We start from the raw sequence: 24,642 nt of genomic DNA on the forward strand, positions 1-24,642 counted from the left end.
TCGACTTGGTGTACGGTCCGAGGCCGTTGAATCTCGCGACACTCGAAGCGCCTGGCCAGATTTGATGGAGCCTCGGGACCCGGATCTCGCCCCGGCTGCGCGTGATCCAGATCGTAATGCTCATTTCTTTTTTTAGAAGATATTTTATTGAAGCATTTTTAATTTTCACAATTTACAGTTTAACACTTTTCTAAAAAAATATAAATTTAGCGTACCCAATTCATTTTTTCCAATTAAGGCCCAATTTGGCGTGGCCAATCCACCTACCCTGCACATCTTTGGGTTGTGGGGGTGAAACCCACGCAGACACGGGGAGAATGTGCAAACTCCACACGGACAGTGACCCAGAGCTGGGATCGAACCTGGGACCTCGGCACCGTGGGACTGCAGTGCTAACCACTGGGCCACCGTGCTGCCACACAGTTTAACATTCCTTAAACAACCACGCGGGCCGTCACACACAAAAAACCTAAAAACAATGTCCCCTGCTAGCCCTGCCCCATTTCTTAATTACCCGTGTACTAAGCTCCCTGTCCATGCCTCCCATTTTCCTCCCCCACCTTTTATCCTCTTCCCCCCTCCCCTTACTGCTGACGGTCAGTTGTCCTTGAAGAAGTCGATGAACGGCTGCCACCTCCGGGCGAACCCCTGAATTGATCCTCTCAAGGCGAACTTGATCTTCTCCTGCCTGACAAACCCTGCCATGTCGCTCACCCACACCCCTGACTTTGGCGGCTCCGAGTCCCTCCATCCCAGCAAAATCCGTCTCTGGGCCACCAGGGAGGAAGGAGAAGGCCAGAACATGCGCCCCCCCCCCCCCCCTCCCCTCCCGCCCCGGGCACCAGGATCTTCCGATTCCTCCAAATATTGCCAATTCTGGACTCGGAGTCACCCTCCCTTCCAGGACCTCTGACATGACGTCCGCAAACCCCAGCCAGAATCCCCTCAACTTCGGACACGCCCAGAACATATGCACAATGAAAACAAAATGAAAATGGCTTATTGTCACGAGTCGGCTTCAAATGAAGTTACTGTGAAAAGCCCCTAGTCGCCACATTCCGGCGCCTGTTCGGGGAGTCTGGTACGGGAATCGAACCGTGCTGCTGGCCTGCCTTGGTCTGCTTTCAAAGCCAGCGATTTATCCCTGTGCTAAAACCAGCCCCCGGGCTTCCTCCACAGCGTCCGCAGGAATGTTCAGTTAAATTTACGTTCGAGGGATTCTCCCGGTTCCCGGAACCTAACGTCCGCGCATGGCGGACCGTGCCAGGGCACCGTTTAGTCATGATAATAAATAATCGGGGTGGCCAGACAAAATGGCGGCCCGTTTTGTGAGAAGGCTTGGAAATGACTCCCAAGTGCAGAGAAAAACTCCCCAAAGCCAACAAAAACCCGGCAAAGTACCATTAAATAACGGGATGCGTCTTGGCCCCGCAGCAATAGAGAAACACCCGCTAAAACCACCCAAAACCAGACATAGAATTTTGTTTCCCAGTTAAACCGTGCCCAGTGACCTTATGTTGTGGGCCAGGGTTTAGAGAACCCCAAAGTGTGTGAAAAAGGAAATGAAAATCGCTTATTGTCACAAGTAGGCTTCAAATGAAGTTACTGTGAAAAGCCCCTAGTCGCCACATTCCGGCGCCTGTTTGGGGAGGCTGGTACGGGAATTGAACCGTGCTGCTGGCCTGCCTTGGGCTGCTTTAAAAGCCAGCGAATTAGCCCTGTGCTAAACAGCCCCTATCATGGAGTTCACCTGACCCACAACTTTTACTAGATTGTGGTATGGGGAGCACACGGCCCACTCTACAGGTGTGGTACAGCAGAAATGGAAAAGTATTTTTTAAAGCAAAACAATGTTTTTTCCATGAACGTAAGTTAACCTTTTTGAAACATACAGTGAACATCTTAGCAGCCATCAATTCAAATACAACCCCCAAAGAATACAACACTAAGTAATCCTTAATACCTTCCCAAACAACATCCAGAAGACAGAAGAAACACCTTGCAACAGAAGCACATCAGGTTTACATTCACTACTGAGAACATTTACAATTCTGAATTCACCAAATGATCAAGAGATAGTCTTTTAATGGCAGAGAGATCAGCAGTACACCTGCTCCGTCTGGCTTCAGCTCCAACACTGAAAACGAAGCTAAAACACACCCTGCAGCAAACAGCCTAAAATGAAAGTAAAAAGCTGACAGACAGCCCAGCTCCACCCACTCTCCGACATCACTGATAAACACCCATTTCTTAAAGGTACAATTCTTGAGCACCCGTTTCTTAAAGGTGCTCTCACGTGACACTTAAACAAACCTGTTTGCATCATTGCAAACAAAAGAAATACTTGACACTGCCTTTTTGGCTTTGGGAAGTGAGGAGTGCTTTAGAACCAATTAAACACCATTATTATGTCGGAAACGTATCAGACACTCTTTACACAGCAAGATCCCATAAACGGCCATGACCAGATATTGTGTGTTTGGCACTGCCGGGTATGCCCGCATCTGAAAAGACTGTCAGCGTTCGAGGCTGAAATTTGAAGAATTGAACTTGGGGGAAGCACAGAGAGGCAGCTGCTGGCTGGTGCCTGTGGCAACATATCCGACAATGACTTAACACTGTCTGGAGAGGAGGGGGAGGGAGGGGGGGGAAACAACGAGTCAGGACAGGAAATACAATATTCCCACCGGGACTATCGACGTGAGTCGAGCATCGAAACGAGGAAGCGAGTTAAAGCCAAGCGCGCACGAGTGTCATGTTTCAGGAATGCACACGAGTGGGCCGTAATGATACAGTTTTAAAAAAAAACTTTTTTTCCCCAATCCATCGAGCCGGCACATCTTTTGGGTTGTGGGGGGGCGAGACCCACGCAGACACGGGGGAGAATGTGCAAACTCCGCACGGACAGTGAACCGGGGCCGGGATCGAACCTGGGACCTCGGCGGCGTGAGGCAGCAGCGCTAACCCTACAATAATACAATTGTTAAAACCTGGAAGATTAATTTTTTAATAGATTTTAAATGGGTGGATTTGGCGTCTGGTGATTTAAATGAGCAACTATGAAGATCACCTCGCCGGGTGCGGGTGACCCGTGATTGGCCCGGCTCAGAGGCCGATTTGGGGCACGCGCACGACAATAATAATAATCTTTATAGTGGGCCGAAGGGCCTGTTCCTTGCTGTATTTTCTATGTTCTATGTTCTAAGTAATCTTTACAAGTAGGCTTACATTAACACTGCAATGAAGGGGCAGCACGGCGGCGCAGTGGTTAGCACTGCTGCCTCACGGCGCAAAGGTCCCCGGGTTGGGTCCCGGCCCCGGGTCACTGTCCGTGTGGAGTTTGCACATTCTCCCCCGTGTCTGCGTGTGTCTCACCCCCACAACCCGAAAAGATGTGCAGGGTAGGTGGATTGGCCACGCTAGCTAAATTGCCCCTTAATTGGAAAAAGAAAAGAATTGGGTACTCCAAATTTATTTGAAAAAAGGGAATTCCTCCGGTGCAGGAGGAGACCATTCGGCCCATCGAGGCCGACCGTCTGAATGAGCACCCTACCCGCTCCCCTCGCCCTATCCCCCGTAACCCCACCTAACCGGCACATTTTGGCACGCGAAGCGGGAATTTATCACGGCCGATCCACCTAACCGGCACGTCTTTAGGCCTGTGGAAGGAAACCACGCAGACACGGGGAGAAAGTGCAAGCTCCACACGGACTGTCAGCCAAGGGCGGAATCGATCCTGGCGCTGTGAGGCAGCAGTGCTAACCACCGTGCCGCCACCCCCCCCCCCCCCCTCTCCCGTTTGAACAGGTAACTTTGAAGAATGATACCCCGAGACACTGCAGCGCTCCCTCAGGACTACTTTGGAGTGTCAACTTGTTCATTCTCTCCCAGCGAGAGACAGCTGTCACTGACAGAACATGGAACATACAGTGCAGAAGGAGGCTATTCGGCCCATCGAGTCTGCACCGACCCACTTAAGCCCTCACTTCCATCCTAACCCAATAACCCCATCTAACCTTTTTGGACGCTAAGGGGCAATTTATCATGACCAGTCCACCTAACTTGGCACGTCTTTGGACTGTGGGAGGAAACCGCAGCACCCGGAGGAAACCCACGCAGACACGGGGGAGAACATGCAGACTCCGCACAGACAGTGACCCAGCGGGGAATCGAACCTGGGGCCCTGGTGCTGTGAAGCCACAGTGCGAGCCACCTGTGCTACCATGCTGCCCATTACTTGACCGGGCTTGAGAGAAAGCTGCCTTTGTCTCGGACGGAGGAGGGCGATCATTGTGAAAACACGAGTGTGTCGGCTGGGGGGGTGGGGGGGAGTGCCTCTCTCCTGTTCCAATTCGTAAATAAGTAAACAGAAAAACTAGGCTTCCAGAATGAAACAGGTCTGGACCAGAGCTAAATCACTGTTGTCACTCTTCAGAGCGTCAACCCCTTTAGAGACTGAGATGCCAGATAACTCAATTTCCACGCAAAAGTTTTTTTTTTGACGTGCCTTTTGCGTTTTTAACCCCTCAACTCACAAATAATAAGAATCTTTTATTGTCAGAAGTCGGCTCGCATTAGCGCTGCGATGAAGTGACTGTGAAAATTCCCTCGTCGCCACATTCCGGCGCCTGTTCGGGTACACGGAGGGAGAATTCAGAATGTCCGATTCACCCGACAAGCACGTCTTTCGGGGGCTTGCGGGAGGAAACCGGAGCGCCCGGAGGAAACCCGCGCAGACACGTGGGGGGGGGGGGGGGGTGGGAGGGGGAACACGCAGACTCCGCACAGGCAGGGAATCGAACCCGGGACCCCTGGAGCCGTGAAGCCACAGTGCTGACCCGCTCTGCTGCGCAGATGAACAATCGGCAGCTCGGGCCGCTTGAGCGGGCTCTTCGGGGACAGACAGAGGTGGCGAAAGTGGCCCCCGCGTCTCCGATTTTTTTTTTTTTCCTTTATAACCTCCGCCCGTTAAAGCTGTGCTGGGGGGGAAGGTGGAGGGGTAACGTGTGGTTGCTGTGGGTGGCACCATTGCCGAGAGGGAGGGACAGGGTGAATGATGTGCAAGTGCTGGGGTTGGGGAAGGGGGGGTCGCATGATTGATCCCCGTCAGATCTGGACCCCTGCCAGTGCAAGTTGTTATTACAGTTGCTGCAAGGTATCAGGTTTTTGTTGTGGTAAGGCATCGCTAGACAGGCTGCCTGCTAGCTCTCGTCAAACAAAAGCCCATATGTTCTCACTTAGTCGCACTGGCAGCCCTGCGGATGGGGGTTTTCTCTTTCATTTTAACGGTGCGCTCTCCGTCGCATAAATAACCGGCTGGGCTCAGCGATGCGGGAAAAGCCGACCCTGCCCCCGGTCCCAGTCAGAAGCTGCGGGAGTGCAAACCGAGAGATGTTCGGAGACCTCCGGAATCTTCCCCTGCGTTCTTCACGTTCAAATGTTAGGCGCCGGCAGATTTACTACAGCGCAGTCTGCCGATTGACCTGAGCGATCCTGAAACGATATCGCCTTGGAAATGTTTTGTGTCATTCTCCCCCCCCTGTTCATTTAGTGCAGGCGTCCCCCCCACCCCCCCAGTTATTGAGATGCTAAAATAGAAAAGAGAGGGGCCTCAGGTGAATGCATTAGGGGCCCCAGCAGTAGTATGTACGCCCACTCTTGTTTCAGCGTTGATAGATCTCGGGAAATGGTACTGGGGGGGGGGGGGGGGGGGGGGAAGAGAAAACCTGCTGAGGTTTTAAACAGTCTGCGGTTTTCCAATTGGCCTCACACCCCCGGGTTAAGGTGGCCCCGGAAAGCCAGCTGAATGACCGCTGAGTGCGGATCCCTCTCCGCTGCTCAGCTTGACTGAGCCGCCCCCCCCCCCCCCCCAACGTGCGATTCATGTTAGGGCAGTGCGTGGAGCCCCTCCGTCGCCAAGCCTCGACAAGGCAGCTTACCCGCAGTCCTATTTTCTAAGTTGAACCCGGTGGTTTAATTTTTTTTTTAACAGTACAGCACAGAACAGGCCCTTCGGCCCTCGATGTTGTGCCGAACAATGATCACCCTACTTAAACCCACGTAACCCGTATCCCAACAATCCCCCCATTAACCTTACACTACGGGCAATTTAGCATGGCCAATCCACCTAACCCGCACATCTTTGGACTGTGGGAGGAAACCGGAGCACCCGGAGGAAACCCACGCACACACGGGGAGGACGTGCAGACTCCACACAGACAGTGACCCAGCCGGGAATCGAACCTGGGACCCTGGAGCTGTGAAGCATTGATGCTAACCACCATGCTACCGTGAGGCCCCCTTGCAGAGGCCTGTGAGAGTTAAGCGGGTGCTGGATTACAGGTGGGAGCGCAGGTTACCGAGCGGCATCCAGGCGAAGGATTCAGGTCATTGGGGCTGGTTTAGCACACTGGGCTAAATCGCTGGCTTTTACAGCAGGCCAGCAGCACGGCTCAATTCCCGTACCAGCCTCCCCAAACAGGCGCCGGAATGTGGCGACTAGGGGCTTTTCACAGTAACTTCACTTGAAGCCTACTTGCGACAGTAAGCGGTTTTCATTTAAGATTTTTACAATGTGGAAGGAGGTCCTTCAACCCACCGGCGTGGATTCTCCTCCATTCAACGCCGCTCCGATCGGGCAGAGGATGGAGCGCTGAGGGAAAAACGGGGTTTAATAATCTCTATCTTTATTGTCACAAGTCGGCTCACATTAACACTGCAGTGAAGTTACTGTGAAAATCCCCTCGTCGCCACATTCCGGCGCCTGTTGGGGTACGCGGCGGGAGAATTCAGAATGTCCAATTCACCCGACAAGCACGTCTTTCGGGACTTGTGGGAGGGAATCGGAGCGTCCGGAGGGAAACCCACGCAGACACGGGAGAACGTGCAGAGTCCGCGCAGACAGTGACCCAAGCTCGGGAATCGAACCTGGGACCCTGGCGCTGTGAAGCAACATTGCGAATCACTGTGCGACCGTGCCGTCCTTTATTGAACAAGGGTGCAACGTTTGCAATTCTCCAGTCCTCTGACACCACCCCAGAGTTCAAGACAGTCTGGAAAAATTCTGGCCTGTGCCTCCGCAATCTCCACTCTCACTTAACTCAAGTGTCCTTGGCTGCATCTTAGGGGCTTTATTGAGTTTAAAGACAGACAGCCTATCCAATCCCGCTCTCTACCAATTTACAAACCTCCAGTGCATTAACGGCCTGCTCTTTCACTGGAGCATCTTTTTACTTGGTAAAGGCAGATGCAAAGTGTTCATTTAATACCTCAGCTGTCCCCCCTGCTTCCATGCGGAAATCCCCACTTTCTCAGAGACCCTACACCTCCCCTTTGCCTCACTTTTACCATCTCTATGCCTTTCGAAGACTTTGGGATTCCCTTTTTCTGTGAGCTGCCAGCCTCTTCTCATACTCTCCCTTTGCTTCTCTTACTTGCTTTTTCACTCCCCCTCTGAACCCTTCGCAAAGCGTTCTCCAATTCACGTATGTTCCTTTTAATGCAGGTATCTTCTCACCTCACTTTGCGACTTGTTGGACAGCAACTCGGGATTGTAAAACCTCTGTTCACCTCCGAAAACAATTCAGGGCCCGATAGAAGAGTGGGATGAATTCTGGCCTCTCCGCCCCCCCCCCCCCTCCCCCCGCCCACAGGTTTCCCGGCGGCGTGGGCTGGCTGCGATGGGATATCCCGTTGGCCAGCTCCGGGACAGGAAACTCCGGCTGGCAGTGACGGCACGCCGCCGGGAAACACACGGCCGGGAAGGCGGAGAATTCACCCCAATGTTTTTGGATGACATAATTCACCATCTTCCATAATGTCAACATCGATCTGAACACAGATGGGCTGATTCCCCGCTCCCCGCCGGCGAAATCGACGTTGGGCGACCGGGCGGAGAATCCGTTTTGGCGCCGGAATAGGGACAACGGTGCCGGTTTAAAAATTCTCCGCCCCCTGAAAATCGGCGTATTCCAGGAGTACGCCGCGCCGATTATCCATGGCCTCTGGCCCCGACCGGCCGTGTTCCTGACGGCGTGGGGGGTTACGTGTGCTCACACCGTCCGTGAACTCGGCGTGGCCGCTGCGGGGCCTCCACAGTCGGGGGAGGGGACTTCAATCAATGCTGAGGGCGGGTGGTCCGGGGGAGTGGCCGAAGGCGTTGGGGGGCACTACTTCAGCTGTCCTGGTCCGCGGCCATGGAACCAGAAGTGCTGGGGGCCGTATCGGCAGCTGGAGCTCGACTCTGTCCCCCTGCTAGGCCCCCCCAGCAAAACAGCGAATCGGTGGCCGTTTTGCGCCAGTTTTCCTGGCCTAAAAGACCGCCGTTTTCAAATCGGTGGGGGGGGGGGGGGGGGGGGGGTGGATTTAGCCCCAACAAATGGCAGATGGAGTTTAATCCAGGCAAATGCGAGGTGATGCATTTTGGAAGATCCAATTCAAGAGCGGACTATATGGTCAATGGAAGAGTCCTGGGGAAAGTTGATGTACAGAGAGATCTGGGAGTTCAGGTCCATTGTACCCTGAAGGTGGCAACGCAGGTCGATAGAGTGGTCAAGAAGGCATACAGCATGCTTGCCTTCATCGGACGGGGTATTGAGTACAAGAGTCGGCAGGTCATGTTACCGTTGTATCGGACTTTGGTTCGGCCACATTTGGAATACTGCGTGCAGTTCTGGTCGCCAGATTACCAGAAGGATGTGGATGCTTTAGAGAGGGTGCAGGGGAGGTTCACCAGGATGTTGCCTGGTATGGAGGGTGCTAGCTATGAAGAAAGGTTTAGTAGATTAGGATTGTTTTCGTTGGAAAGACGGAGGTTGAGGGGGGACCTGATTGAGGTCTACAAAATTATGAGAGGTATGGTCAGGGTGGACAGCAACAAGCTTTTCCCAAGAGTGGGGGTGTCAGTTACAAGGGGTCACAATTTAAAGGTGAGAGGGGGAAGGTTTAAGGGAGATATGCGTAGGAAGTTTTTTACGCAGGGGGTGGTGGGTGCTTGGAACGCTTTGCCAGCGGAGGTGGTAGAGGCGGGCACTATAGCATCATTTAAGAGGCATCTGGACAGATATATGAACGGGCGGGGAACAGAGGGAAGTAGACCTTGGAAAATAGGCGACAGGTTTAGATAAAGGATCTGGATCGGTGCAGGCTGGGAGGGCCGAAGGGTCTGTTCCTGTGCTGTAATTTTCTTTGTTCTTTGTTCTCAACCCAGCCCCCATCGCCACACCTGGTGATAAATGCCAAAGTGTATTCAGCCACAGCTCATGAAGCCGGCCAGTATCTAATGTTGGCAATCTCTCCCTTTGATCAGTCTCTCGTGTTCTGCTGGTAGCGTTCTCACCCCCCCCCCCCCGACACAGAAAATTGTGGATTCAAGTCTCACTCAATAACCGCACACGCATAAACTCTGGCTCACATTTTTGTTGGACGAGAAGGTAGATAAAGCCCCTCTCCCGCCCCGTTCTCTCTATTCGGGCGGATGTGTAAAGGCCCGCGGGCTGCTTTGCGAAAAGAGCAAGAGCGTTTCTTTCAGATGGCCAGGATAACATTCATTGCTCAACTGATACCGTCAGAAGGGATGAGCTGGTAATTCATCTCCTTGTGGTCTGCGGGATTGGGCCCTGTGCAGTTGGCTGGCACGTTTACCTGTGCAACAATGCTCGGTGCATTTCAAAACATGGATGGGCTGTGAAGACCGGCTTTGCAATGGGTAATAAATGCCTGCCTTGTCAGGAACAAATTAACAGATTAACAGCAAGGTCATTAATATTTATCAGGAAAAGGAAGGCACCCGCCCCTGGGGAACTCGATAAGAAACCCATCAACCACTCATAGAACATAGAACAGTACAGCACAGAACAGGCCCTTCGGCCCTCAATGTTGTGCCGAGCCATGATCACCCTACTCAAACCCATGTATCCACCCTATATCCGTAACCCAACAACCCCCCCCCCTTAACCTTACTTTTATTAGGACACTACGGGCAATTTAGCATGGCCAATCCACCTAACCCGCACATCTTTGGACTGTGGGAGGAAACCGGAGCACCCGGAGGAAACCCACGCACACACGGGGAGGACGTGCAGACTCCACACAGACAGTGACCCAGCCGGGAATCGAACCTGGGACCCTGGAGCTGTGAAGCATTTATGCTAACCACCATGCTACCTTCTCCTCATAACCCCTGACCCCCTTATTAATCAAGATCTCTGTAGGCTCGCGCGCCCTGGACCGCCCGCCCTGAAGCAGATTTCCTACTGTCTCTTAACTTGATCAATTGACCAGGTTCGATCCCGGCCCTGGGTCAATGTCCATGTGGAGTTTGCACATTCTGCTCATGTTTGCGTGGGTTTCGCTGTCTATCTCTGTCTTAAAGACACTTAGTGATTTGGCCTCCACAGCCCTCTGTGGCAAAGAGTAACGTCATTGAAGCCTACTCGTGATAATAAGCGATTTTCATTTCATTTCATTATGTAGAGAATTTAAACCTGCTGTCTTTATTTTAAAAGGGTTTAACTTGTGGATGTTGTTTGGGGATTTCTTAAGGGTTACCTACAGAATATTGCATTTGGGAATGTATCAGTATTTGTAGTTGATAAGATGTTTACTGTGTGTTTATAGAATAAACATTGCAGAACAAGGCCAGCAGCGCGGGTTCAATTCCCGTACCAGCCTCCCCGAACAGGCGCCGGAATGTGGTGACTAGGGGCTTTTCACAGCAACTTCATTGAAGCCTACTCGTGACAATAATGAAATGAAATGAAATGAAAATCGCTTATTGTCACAAGTAGGCTTCAAATGGAGTTACTGTCAAAAGCCCCTAGTCGGCACATTCCGGCACCTGTATATTATTATTTTGTTTTAAACATATTTTAACGCTCTGTTGCATCACACCTGTAAAGTAGGCCCTTGTGCTCCCCATAACCAAAAGTTGTGGGTCAGGTGAACTCCATTATATACTTTGGGGTTCTCTGAACCCTGGTCCATAATGTAACAATAATCTTTTATCATTGTCACAAGTCGGCTGACATTAACACTGCAATGAAGTTACTGTGAAAATCCCCTCGTCGCCACATTCCGCCGCCTTCAGCTGCGGAGGTCCCGGGCCCTTCAACTCCCTCCCTTTCTTCCTTTAAGATCATAAGACCATAAGACATAGGAGTGGAAGTAAGGCCATTCGGCCCATCGAGTCCACTCTGCCATTCAATCATGGCTGATGGGCATTTCAACTCCACCTACCAGCATTCTCCCCGTAGCCCTTAATTCCTCGCGACATCAAGAATTTATCTATCTCTGCCTTGAAGCCATTTAGCGTCCCGGCCTCCACTGCACTCTGCGGCAATGAATTCCACAGGCCCACCACTCTCTGGCAGAAGAAATGTCTCCGCATTTCTGTTCTGAATTTACCCCCTCTAATTCTAAGGCTGTGCCCACGGGTCCTTGTCTCCTTGCCTAACGGAAACAGTTTCTTTGCGTCCACCCTTTCTAAGCCATGTATTATCTTGTAAGTTTCTATTAGATCTCCCCTTAACCTTCTAAACTCCAATGAATACAATCCCAGGATCCTCAGCCGTTCATCATATGTTAGACCCGCCATTCCAGGGATCATCCGTGTGAATCTCCGCTGGACACGCTCCAGTGCCAGTATGTCCTTCCTGAGATGTGGGGCCCAAAACTGGACACAGTACTCCAAATGGGGCCTAACCAGGCACTCCTTAAATCCTCCCTCTTTGAGAAAGCTTTTAGTGGCCTCCTATTTCGTATGTTCATATCCCGTATGTGGCTCAGTGTAGTACTTGGTTTTATAATGTTGCTGCGAAGCACCTTGGGGTCTTTTATCCCATCCCGAGATGCTATATAAACGTAAGTGCGCGTTGTTGTTGAAACGTTCGACCACTGCCTCCCCGTCTATGAAATATTAAACTTAATTTGCCACGGCTGGGCGGCTTCACAGCCACACAGTGCTAAAGAATTAATGAAACGATGGACAAAGCTCAGACCTGTGTGACCTTCATCGATAGATTGAATTGATTTGAGCACCCAGCTAATGTTTCCTCCCCTTTCGGCCTTAAAGCAAAGAAGGGAATTCAGTGCCTTGGACAATTAAATGTTATGATGGAAATTTCAGTCAGTCAAAGCTTCAAAGGAACAGCAGCCAGAGTGAGGACGTTTTTAAAAATTGGCTTTGAAGGCCGGGGAATGGAGTACGACACATCTAATGTCCGCATAAAATAAGAATAATCTTTATTGTCGCAAGCAGGCTTACATTAACACTGCAGTGACCTTATTTGCCACCTTCCGCCCCCTGTTCGGGTACACGGAGGGAGAATTCAGAATGTCCAATTCACCCAACAAGCGCGTCTTTCGGGATTTTGTGGGAGGAAACCGGAGCGCCCGGAGGAAACCCACGCAGACACGGGGTAGGGGGGAGAACGTGCAGACTCCGCACAGACAGTGACCCGAGCCGCAAATCGAACCCGGGGACCCTGGAGCTGGGAAGCAAGAGTGCTAACCACTGTGCTACCGTGCCGCCCACAACTGACAAAAAGAATTATATCATTAAATACCTCAACTATAAAATTATCTTTGATTCTTCAGTAGAATTTAATTTAATTTCACCGCTTTTTTTTTGTCACGCAATAATTGCTTCCCTCAGCAGTCATTCCCTTTCCCGCTCGCCGCTCGCTTCGTTTTCTTCAGCCAACGTTTCCCAGGCTAAACGGCCCGACAGTCGATCTGTTCCCAGGCTCCCGTTGAGGTACCTTTGAACCAGATGCTGGAAAGCGGCACCCGACAAGCCTGGGATGATTTCTCCCTCCAATCGTCCCTCCCTTTCAATATCTGTGATATTGGGACATGCCGGTACAGAATCCTGAGTCCTGCAGCTCTGCGGAACGTCACGTTTAAAGTTCCAGCGGGATTTACGTGGACATTAGGGTCCTCAGATTGTACGGTGACGCTGGTGTGAATTTGCGGAGAAAGTGTCCCTCAGCAGCACCTCCGTATTAATCCATTTGGTCAATTATATATTTTAAAGAAACAACTTCGATAAATAGGTTTGAAATATTTGCAGAAAAAGGCTCAGTCGCTCTCTTTCCCCCCTCTCCCCCATCCCCTTTCAATATCTGTGCATTGGAACCAGAGTGCAAACTCAATAAACTGTTCATTAAATTGAAAAGTGTCGGTAATGCCACAGAACATATGAAAAAATGAAAATGAAAATCGCTTATTGTCACGAGTAGGCTTCAATGAAGTTACTGTGAAAAGCCCCTAGTCGCCACATTCCGGCGCCCGTTCGGGGAGGCTGGTACGGGAATCGAACCATGCTGCTGGCCTGCCTTGGTCTGCTTTAAAAGCCAGCTATTTGGCCCAGTGAGCTAAACCAGCCCCTATCAAGGGACAAGGGACATATCAAGGGACATTTACTGGAATGGATTGGATTTGTTCATTGCCACGTGTACCGAGGTACAGTGAAAAGTGTTTTTCTGCGAGCAGCTGAACAGGTCATTAATTAAAATAAAAGAAATAAAATAAAAGAAATAAAAGAAAATACATAATAGGGCAACACAAGGTACACAATGTAAATACATAGACACCGGCATCGGGTGAAGCATACAGGGTGTAGTATTAATCAGGTCAGTCCATAAGAGGGTCATTTAGGAGTCTGGTAACAGCGGGGAAGAAGCTGTTTTTGAGTCTGTTCGTGCGTGTTCTCCGACTTTTGTATCTCCTGCCCGATGGAAGAAGTTGGAAGAGTGAGTAAGCCGGGTGGGAGGGGGCTTTGATTATGCTGCCCGCTTTCCTCAGGCAGCAGGAGGTGTAGACGGAGTCAATGGATGGGAGGTGGGTTTGTGTGATGGACTGGGCGGTGTTCACGACTCTCTGAAGTTCCTTGCGGTCCTGGGCCGAGCAGTTGCCATACCCAGGCTGTGATGCAGCCCGATAGGATGCTTTCTATGGTGTATCTGTAGAAGTTGGTAAGAGTTCATGTGGACATGCCGAATTTCCTTAATTTCCTGAGGAAGTATAGGCTCTGCCGTGCTTTCTTGGTGATAGCGTCGACGTGGGTGGACCAGGACAGATTGTTGGTGATGTGCACACCTCGGAATTTGATACTGCGTGGTCCGGATAGATTGGACGTGGAGAGGATGTTTCCACTTGTGGGAAAAACTAGAAGCAGAGGACACCATCTCAGACTGAAGGGACGATCCTTTAAAACAGAGATGGGGAGGGTTTTCTTCAGCCAGAGGGTGGTGAATCTGTGGAACTCTTTGCCGCAGAAGGCTGTGGAGGCCAAATTACTGAGTGTCTTTAAGACAGAGATAGATAGGTTCTTGATTAGTAAGGGGATCAGGGGTTATGGGGAGAAGGCAGGAGAATGGGGATGAGAACATATCAGCCATGATTGAATGGCGGAGCAGACTCGATGGGCCGAGTGGCCTAATTTTGCTCCTCTGCCTTACGGTCTTATTTGTTGGTCCTTGCCTTCGAACTCGCAACACCCAAAGCATGTAAGTTTGACGCGGGAACGTTCCCTGCCCCCGAGCTCCACACCCCGCCACCCCCACCTCCCAAACCCCACCCAAAAGTATTTCTGTTTCAGCATAGAGCAAACCCCGGAGAAAATTGAAAAAATATGAAAGGCTGGCTGTTCATTCTGAAGGCGGGAAGCAGGAAATTGGGAACATTCCTGACTTGGCCTGTCCACTTTGGGAGAAAGTGCACACAAGGGTGGATTTTCACTGCGGGGCCGTAGGGAGGGGGGGGGGGGGGGGGGGGGGGGGGGGGGGGGGGTCTCGAGTCGGGTTGACCAACCCAGGAAGGCCACCACAGGGGCTGTTTAAAAGGCCCGGCTCGTGCTGTGCCCCCCTCAGGGGGGGCCCCCTACACCGGCTGCCCTCCCCAACAACCCCCATGTCAAAATGTGGAACTTCCATTCTCATTCACCCAATATACACCGGAGAGAAGTAATGAACCCATAGTGAAGCCCAGGAATCCATTAGTCTGTTGACACCCAGGAAAAACATCGCTCTTTTGACAGCTCTGACCTCCGATCTGTGAAAGGTGTCAATTACTTTTTTAAAGAGCTGTTGTACAAATCCTACAGTCGCTCCACGGTTCATTGCTTATATACAGCGTATAGCGGGTGAACAGTGATGGAAGTGCCACAGCTTGGCATGGGACTAAGAGAGATCATGGGGGTTATTTGGGGGGAATAGCTTGTCATGGGGGTCATGAAAGGGGAATGGGGTTGGGTGGTGAGCATGCCTTGTCATGGGGGGGGGGGGGAATGAGGGGCTTATGGGGTGTGAACGGGGCCCACACCTTGGCATGCAGGTCATGAGGGATGATAGAAGTTGTTTTTGGCCGCATACCTTGGCATGGGGGTCATGATGGATCATTGGGATTGTTTGGGGGGCCATACCTTGGCATACGGGTCATGAAAGATCATAGGGGTTGTTTGAGGGCCATACCTTGGCATGGGGGTCATGAAGGATCATAGGGGTTGTTTGGAGGCCATACCTTGGCATGGGGGTCATGAGGGATCATAGGGGTTGTTTGGGGGCCATACCTTGGCATGGGGGTCATGAGGGATCATAGGGGTTGTTTGGGGGCCATACCTTGGCATGGGGGTCATGAGGGATCATAGGGGTTGTTTGGGGGCCATACCTTGGCATGGGGGTCATGAGGGATCGTAGGGGTGGGATAATAGGGGTTGTTTGGAGGGCATACCTTGGCCTAGGGGAGGCATGAGGAGGACATTTTGAACTTATCTTTCTTCCCTCACGCTGAATATGGTTCATGACACCCATGAGGCGCCGTGACCCACAATCGTTTTGAAAATTGCTCAGGCCGAGGACAGGACATGCCAGTCCCCGCAATGCAGCTGGCCGGGTCGAGAGTGCAGGTGCAGGATCCTGTCCCGGAGCAGCCCACCCCTATTAAAAGGCAGTCCTGAAAATGGGCACCCACCTGTCCTTTTCTGAAGGGCTCCCAAGTCATGTCGACGTGGCAAAAAATTCAGCCCCGGAGGGGGGGTGTTCCCAACTTGACAATATTGTACTTGGAAAGGTTCAGTCATTTGGACTAAAAGGGAAACCTGAACCTTTTTACTGAAGTCTAAAAGGAAGTGTGCTGAATTTTTACTTGTTTAAAAAACTCGATTGTGAAGTTACTGTGGAAGTTATTCTGTCCCCGCTGCCTGTTCCCAGTAACTCCAGCAATGATTTCTGAAATATTAACCGTTTCTCCATCGGGGCGGCACTGTGGCACAGTGGTTAGCATTGTTGCTTCACAGTGTCCCGGGTTCGATTCCCGGCTCGGGTCACTGCCTGTGCGGAGTCTGTACGTTCTCCCCCCCCGTGTCTGCGTGGGTTTCCTCCGGGCGCTCCGGTTTCCTCCCACAAGTCCCGAAAGACATGCAGGTTAGGTGAATTGGACATTCTGAATTCTCCCTCCGTGTACCCGAACAGGCGCCGGAATGTGGCGACGAGGGGATTTTCACAGTAACTTCATTGTGGTGTTAATGTCAGCCTACTTGTGACAATAAAGGTTATTATTAATATGTCTTTTCATAGCACTGATTTGTCACAAGACAGCCTCCCACCTTCCTGATGCGCTTTTAGCAGGAATGATAGTGTTGTAAAAACCACAAAAATGCTTGTTTACGGAAACTGCCTTTTGATGAAGTCTGTTGGTTAATGTACAGTAAACATAGGGAGCCAGTCCGCCAACACTCTGAATACAATCGCACCTTCACATTAATACTGAAGGCCAGTGTAACCAGCGCCTGGCTGACTAATCGAGGGGGAGATCCAAGCACAGGAGCCTCTCTGTCTTTAATAGGAACGATGTGGAGATGCCGGCGTTGGACTGGGGTGGGCACAGTAAGACGTCTTACAGCACCAGGTTAAAGTCCCAACAGGTTCGTTTGGCATCACGAGCTTTCGAAGGGCAAGCTGCTTCCTCAGCTCAATAGGAACAGCAGAGTAACCAGTGTTAAGGCACCTTCTTGTCCCTGCTTTTGCTACATCGACGAGTCAGAATACAGGAGGGAAATAGAGAAGCTAGTGGAATGGTACAGCGACAACAATCTCTCCCTCAATAGCAGCAAAACTAAAGAGCTGGTCATTGACTTCAGGAAGCAAAGGTACACACCCCTGTCAGCATCAACGGGGCCCAGGTGGAGATGGTTAGCAGCTTCAAATTCCTAGGGGTGCACATCACCAACAATCTGTCCTGGTCCACCCATGTCGACGCGACCACCAAGAAAGCACAACAGCGCCAATACTTCCTCAGGAAACTAAGGAAATTCGGCATGTCCACATTAACCCTTACCAACCTTTACAGATGCACCATAGAAAGCATCCTATCGGGCTGCATCACAGCCTGGTATGGCAACTGCTTGGCCCAGGACCGCAAGGAACTTCAGAGAGTCGTGAACACAGCCCAGTCCATCACACGAACCCGCCTCCCATCCATTGACTCCGTCTACACCTCCTGCTGCCTGGGGAAAGCGGGCAGCATAATCAAAGCCCCCTCCCACCCGGCTTACTCACTCTTCCAGCTTCTTCCATCGGGCAGGAGATACAAAAGTCTGAGAACACGCACAGACAGACTCAGAAACAGCTTCTTCCCCGCTGTTACCAAACTCCTAAATGACCCTCTTATGGACTGACCTGATTAACACTACACCCCTGTATGCTTCACCCAATGCCGGATTGTATACCTTGTGTTGCCCTCTTATGTATTTTCTTTTATTTCCTTTTCTTTTCATGTGCTTAATGATCTGTTGAGCCGCTCGCAGAAAAACACTTTTCACCGCACCTCGGTCCACGTGACAATAAACAAAATCCAAATGCCAACCCCTTTTTTTTAACCCCCCCCCCAACACCCGTTTGCAGCTCACTGATGCCCGGGCGAGAACCAGAGACTTTCGGGGCTTGAATCTTACCTCCTTTTGGCTGTGTTCAGAGTGGCATTGAGTTGAGCTGTTGGCAGGCAGGGTCCTCCTGGTCCGATCAGCGTTTCAGTTCAGGCAACACACACACATCAGTAGCTCCGCATGATCCCACTGACACGGGCAAATTCCCCACACATTCCTGCTCTCGCTGAGATCTCTGTTCAGGAGAAGGTGCTGGAAAGATTTCAGCTTCCTGCGTATATTTTGTCTTTTATTTCTCCTTAAAATAAAGCTTGAGGAGGGCTTTTCCCCCCCACCCCCCTCTCTCTCTCTCTCGCTCCTAAATGTCCTCTTTTTTTTTGTTTTAATCGACGTCAGCCCAAACCAGCGTCTCGCAGATTATTCCCAGCCAGATTCTTCAGCAGCACGCAGGGAGCTAAGCAAGCAGTCTGGGGAGGGCAGCCTCCTGGACGAAGTAGGTGGGATTCCTGGTGTAGCGTTACATAGCTGTGGAGTCAAAAGCGCAGGCCCCCTTATCTGGTTCAATCACTTGACAGGCAATTCAGGAGTTGTCACAACTCCAGAGGAAAACCCTCTCCCCAGTGTGAACATTGACTGGCGGCGATCGCTGGTACCAGAATCTGCTGTCTCCTGTGGCTTTGCAACGCGAGTGGAGGAGACGGCAGACAGTTCAAAATGACACGAGGGCTGCTCCTCCGCTCGTTCGTTCTCTAACAATGAACTCTCTCGCCTTCTCCGGGTCTGTCTGTCCGTTTGGTTTACAAACAAGCAGGGGTTTCCTCCTATACAAACAGTAAAAGAGAATTAGCCACACCCTGCCAATGATTTGCATGCCATTAGGAGTTTTTTCTTGCCGTCGATTTGACGAAATGTTTATTTTTGCTTCTGTTCCATTTTTTTGTGTGAAGGCAATCAAATTTCACTTGGGTGCAGTTCCCAGGGCTTTGTGTTCAACTAAGCAGGGGGTGTTGATAGGCCAGCTTGTTGAGCTCCTTTCGTGTCCTTACCTGATAGTTCACCTCAGCAAGGAAGGGGGGGTCACTGGTAAGTGCTCAGGAGCACTTTCAGGCTCTTACAGTTTCCTAGGCCCGAGGCCTTTGCAACCCTTACATTGTGTGTCATACCGGGTGCCTCCTGATCAGCGGCACCTGGTCATGTTCCTCTTTTACCAACTGACTTAGTGGGGAGATTATTAACAAGTATTCGAGCTTTGGGGAACTGGGAATGTGCAGGGTAATTACTCTGTCACCACTCTATTCAACACACATTGCAACTGGAGTACCATCATGATGAGCAACCATCATGAACAAATCCTACCGGCTGTCGGGTCAATGGGTCACTCACTCCTGAGGCAGAACGTTGTGGGTTCAAGCCCCACTTTAGGATCTAATGTAAGAATGTAGGCTGACGCACCAGTTCCAGGGTCTGAGGGAGCGTTGAAGTATTGGAGGGCCCGACTGTGGGAGCACTACACTGTGAGAGGGTCAGTACTGAGGGAGTGCCGCACTGTCAGAGGGTCAGTACTGAGGGAGTGCCGCACTGTGAGAGGGTCAGTACTGAGGGAGTGCCGTACTGTGAGAGGGTCAGTACTGAGGGAGTGCCGCACTGTCAGAGGGTCAGTACTGAGGGAGTGCTGCACTGTCAGAGGGTCAGTACTGAGGGAGTGCCGCTCTGTCAGAGGGTCAGTACTGAGGGAGCGCTGCACTGTCAGAGGGTCAGTACTGAGGGAGTGCCGCACTGTGAGAGGGTCAGTACTGAGGGAGAGCTGCACTGTCAGAGGGTCAGTACTGAGGGAGTGCTGCACTGTCAGAGGGTCAGTGCTGAGGGAGTGCCGCACTGTCAGAGGGTCAGTACTGAGGGAGTGCCGCACTGTCAGAGGGTCGGTGCTGAGGGAGTGCCGCACTGTCAGAGGGTCAGTACTGAGGGAGCGCCGCACTGCCAGAGGGTCAGTACTGAGGGAGTGCTGCACTGTCAGAGGGTCAGTACTGAGGGAGTGCCGCACTGTCAGAGGGTCAGTACTGAGGGAGTGCCGCACTGTCAGAGGGTCAGTACTGAGGGAGAGCTGCACTGTCAGAGGGTCAGTACTGATTGAGTGCTGCACTGTCAGAGGGTCAGTACTGAGGGAGTGCTGCGCTGTCAGAGGGTCAGTACTGAGGGAGTGCCGCACTGTCAGAGGGTCAGTACTGAGGGAGCGCCGCACTGTCAGAGGGTCAGTACTGAGGGAGTGCCGCACTGTCAGAGGGTCAGTACTGAGGGAGTGCCGCACTGTCAGAGGGTCTGTACTGAGGGAGTGCTGCGCTGTCAGAGGGTCAGTACTGAGGGAGTGCCGCACTGTCAGAGGGTCAGTACTGAGGGAGCGCCGCACTGTCAGAGGGTCAGTACTGAGGGAGCGCCGCACTGTCAGAGGGTCAGTACTGAGGGAGTGCCGCACTGTCAGAGGGTCAGTGCTGTGGGAGCCCCGCACTGACGTAGAAACTTTGGATGAGCGGTCAAACTGAGACCTTGCCTGCACTTCCATGGCCACCATTTTGTAGACAACCTGGGGAGAGTTATGTGGGAGAGCAGTTGTCCTGGGAAATATTCATTCCTCAATAAAACTGATAATCTGGTCATTATCTGTTATTACAGCCTGCTGTAATAAAACTAAGGTTGTTGGGTTACGGGTATAGGGTGGATACGTGGGTTTGAGTAGGGTGATCATGGCTCGGCACAACATTGAGGGCCGAAGGGCCTGTTCTGTGCTGTACTGTTCTATGTTCTATGTGTTCAATTTGGCTGCTGGGTTTGCTGTGTTACAACAGTTACACCTCAGAATTACTGAATTGGCTTCAAAGTGCTTCGGGATGTCCTGAGGTTGTTTAGGCGTTGCAGAAGCCAAAGGATTTCTGGTGGTGGCGGGTTGATAATGTTTTTTTTTGCTGCTTTCTCTCCCCTGCTCTGGCTTCTGCTGTCAATGTGAAATGTCGCGTTGCTGAAAATAAAAAATCAGAGGTTCGCCCGCAACTGGGAAAATGTGGCTGCATGCTGGGAACACATTTGAGAGCAATTCTGTTTCAAAGGCGACACCGGCCCCCTTTCACAGAAAAGTCCATTACTGTTGACAGTGGAGTAATTGTTTGAAATGGAGAAAGTAGCCATGTTAAAAAAACGGAGAGTTTGCTGCGTAATTGATTAATTTTCCCCACCGTCTCTCAGCGGAATGAGCTGGTGAAGTGCACAGAACGGAAAGATTATCCGATCGCACCCCGCCCTCGTTACAACGTTTGTGGTCGGGGCCGAATTTGTGGTCACAGCTGGGCGGCACGGTAGCACAGTGGTTAGCACTGTGGCTTCACAACGCTAGGGTCCCAGGTTCGATTCCCGGCTTGGGTCACTGTCTGTGCGGCGTCTGCACGTTCTCCCCCGCGTCTGAGTGGGTTTCCTCCGGGCGCTCCGGTTTCCTCCCACAGTCCCCGAAAGACGTGCTTGTTGGGCGAATTGGACATTCTGAATTCTCCCTCTGTGTACCCGAACAGGCGCCGGAATGTGGCGACTAGGGGATTTCCCCCACCCCCGGAAATTTGGAAATGTCACCTGTGGTGACACCTTCTTCCCTTTCCAAAGGAAATTTGGCGTGTCACCTACAACTCTCACCAACTTCTACAGATGCACCATGGAAAGCATTCTTTCTGGTTGTATCACAGCTTGGTATGAGCCTGCTCTGTCCAAGACCGCAGGAAACTACAAAAGGACGTGCATGTAGCCCAGTCCATCAGGCAAACCAGCCTCCCATCCATCGACTCTGTCTACAATTCCCGCTGCCTCGGGAAAGGCAGCCAGCATAATTAAGGACCCCACGCACCCCGGACACACTCTCTTCCACCTCCTTCCGTCAGGAAAAAGAGATCAAAGTTTGAGGTCATGTACCAACCGACTCAAGAACAGCTTCTTCCCTCCTGCCATCAGACTTTTGAATGGACCTACCTCGTATTGAGTTGATCTTTTCTCTACACCCTTGCTATAACTGTAACATTATATTCTGCAGTCTCTCCTTCCTTCCCTATGGACGGTATCCATTGTTTGTATAGCATGCAAGAAACAATACTTTTCACTGAAAACTAATACATGTGACAATAATAAATCAACTCAAATCAAAATCTTCACAGTAACTTCATTGCATCGTTAATGTAAGCCTACTTGTGACAATAAAGATTATTAAAAATTAAAATTTGTCTCATTCGATTCCTGCACTGCAATCCCATCATTGTTAAAAGGCACCCAAATTACAGCCCCCCCCCCCCCCCTCCGTATTAAGGGCCCCTGGAGCGTACGGTCATCCGTGCTCTTCCCACTGGGAAGATTGCGTTGTTCCGCGCCCCGTGGTAGCCACAGTTTCAGCGGTCGGGGGCTGGAAGGTGAACAGGCCGTCATTGAGCCTGATACCAGTGTGTGTGTGGGGGGGGGGGTGTCGAGTGCTGGTCCCAAAACCTCCGGCGAACCCTCAGGTTCTGTGGATGACTGGGCCTGTATGGAGCTTGCTGACCTACTGATCCGAACTGAAGCCGTTCCTTTCAGAGAACTCTGCATGATTAACCCTCTGCTACATTGTTTTGCTTTGGCCCCTCTGCTGCGCGATCTGTCCAGCATTTTAAATGAAACGAAAATGGCTTATTGTCACGAGTAGGCTTCAATGAAGTTACTGTGAAAAGCCCCCTAGTCGCCACATTCCGGCGCCTGTTCGGGGAGGCCGGTACGGGAATCGAACCGTGCTGCTGGCCTGCTTTTTAAAAGCCAGCAATTTAGCCCAGTGAGCTAAATCAGGAACCCATGCGATGTGTTCCGCCGAAGAACGGCTCACGAATATTACAGAATTAAATCAGCCAGCAGATAAAGAGGTCTCTCGGTTACAACATCCCTGTTACATTTTACAATCTGATTATGACGGCCTTATTTTTATGGAGATCGCGTTTTATTACTTTTGGTCCTTTCCGTGTGTTGTAGAATCATAGAATTTACAGTGCAGAAGGAGGCCATTCGGCCCATCGAGTCTGCCATTCGGCCCATCGAGTCTGCCCTTACAAAGAGCACCCGACTGAAGCCCACGTATCTACCCTATCCCCGTAACCCCCACGTAATATTTTTTGGACACTAAGGCCAATTTAGCAGGGGGGGGGGAGGAGGGGGGGGGGAGGGGAGGGGGGAGGGGAGGGGGGTAGGGGAGGGGGGGGAGACCCACACGCAGACACGGCGAGAATGTGCAAACTCCACACGGGCAGCGACCCGGAGCCGGGATCGATCCCGGGTCCCGGCAACAGCGCTAAGCGCCGCGCCTCCCTGCCGCCCCTTAATTTTCATGACGCTGTTGATGGTTTGGAGCTCACGTTGACAAGTGTCGCCATCAGGCAACACGGAGGCTGGTTTAGCACACTGGGCTAAATCGCTGGCTTTGAAAGCAGACCCAGGCAGGCCAGCAGCGCGGTTCGATTCCCGTACCAGCCTCCCCCGGACAGGCGCCGGAATGTGGCGACTAGGGGCTTTTCACAGTAACTTCATTGAAGCCTACTCGTGACGATAAGCCATTTTCATTTCATTTCATTTACATCATTCTGCCCTGTGAGAGCCATGTTGGAGCGTACTTGGAGCAGAGAGGCTGACGTTGAGTCGAGTGTACAGTAGCGTCATTGTGAATGTTCTTATAAAGTCGCTTCTGTCCCGGATTAATGACGAATAGCGTGGTTCCGATTGGCCGAATCACTCAGGCGTGTGGTTCCAAAAATAGTCAGCTTTCACTCTCAGCAGGGGTGTTGTGGAAAAGATGTCCAGAGGAGGCAAGGTCAACGCTATTCCCCTGAAAGTGAGTCCACTTGGATCTGGATCAATTAATTCCCAAGAGCCGGTTAAAAAGCACCATGGGACTGGGAACCGGAATGCCTCCAGCTGGGACATGATCCAGGAATGATACAGGAATGCAGTAGGAAGGGACCCCGCCGTGAGAGTCTGACAGGGACGTTTGGGAGGCAGATTTGAGCGGACACATTTGACAGACGCCCCCCCCCCCCCCAAACCCCGTGAAATAAATTTAGAGTACCCAATTCATTTTTTCCAATTTAATGTGGCCAATCCACCTAGAACATGGAACAGACAGTACAGAAGGAGGCCATTCGGCCCATCGAGGCTGCACCGACCCACTTAAGCCCTCACTTCCACCCTATCCCCGTAACCCAATAACCCCTCCTAACCTTTTTGAACACATGGGGCAATTTAGCGCGGCCAATCCACCTAACCTGCACGTCTTTGAGAGGAAACCGGAGCACCCGGAGGAAACCCACGCAGACACGGGGGGGGGGGGAGAGAACGTGCAGACTCCGCACAGACAGCGGCCCAAGCCGGGAATCGAACCTGGGACCCTGGAGCTGTGGAGCCATGGTGCTATCCACTTGTGCTACCGTACTGCCGAGCCTGCACATCTTTGGGTTGTGGGGGGGGGAAACCCACGCAGACACGGGGAGAATGTGCAAACCCCACACGGACAGTGACCCAGAGCCGGGATCGAACCTGGGACCTCGGCGGCGTGAGGCTGCAGTGCTAACCACTGCGCTGCTGTAACCCGATGACAGCTCTGCCATCTTTTAAAAAAAATAAATTTAGAGTACCCAATTATTATTTTTTTCAATTAAGGGGCAATTAATAATAATAATAATAATAATCGTTTATTGTCACGAGTAGGCTTCAATGAAGTTACT

The 24,642-nt window shown here is 51.5% G+C and overlaps 2 protein-coding genes across 3 annotated transcripts in view; one reads left to right on the forward strand and one right to left on the reverse strand.

Moving 5' to 3' along the window:
- LOC119959003 (ADP-ribose glycohydrolase MACROD1-like) overlaps positions 1-24,642 on the forward strand; it is an 811,859-nt gene that overhangs the window by 110,126 nt on the left and 677,091 nt on the right. The gene's annotated exons all lie outside the window — the stretch shown is intronic.
- The window catches only part of LOC119959002 (leucine-rich repeat transmembrane protein FLRT1-like), a 150,439-nt gene that overhangs the window by 28,684 nt on the left and 97,113 nt on the right, over positions 1-24,642 (reverse strand). Inside the window, 1 exon segment of the mRNA XM_038787542.1 lies at positions 17,951-18,702. The gene's annotated coding sequence lies outside the window, so the exon portion shown is untranslated.

Source organism: Scyliorhinus canicula, chromosome 31 (genome assembly GCF_902713615.1).
Source record: "Scyliorhinus canicula chromosome 31, sScyCan1.1, whole genome shotgun sequence".
Taxonomy (NCBI): domain Eukaryota; kingdom Metazoa; phylum Chordata; class Chondrichthyes; order Carcharhiniformes; family Scyliorhinidae; genus Scyliorhinus; species Scyliorhinus canicula.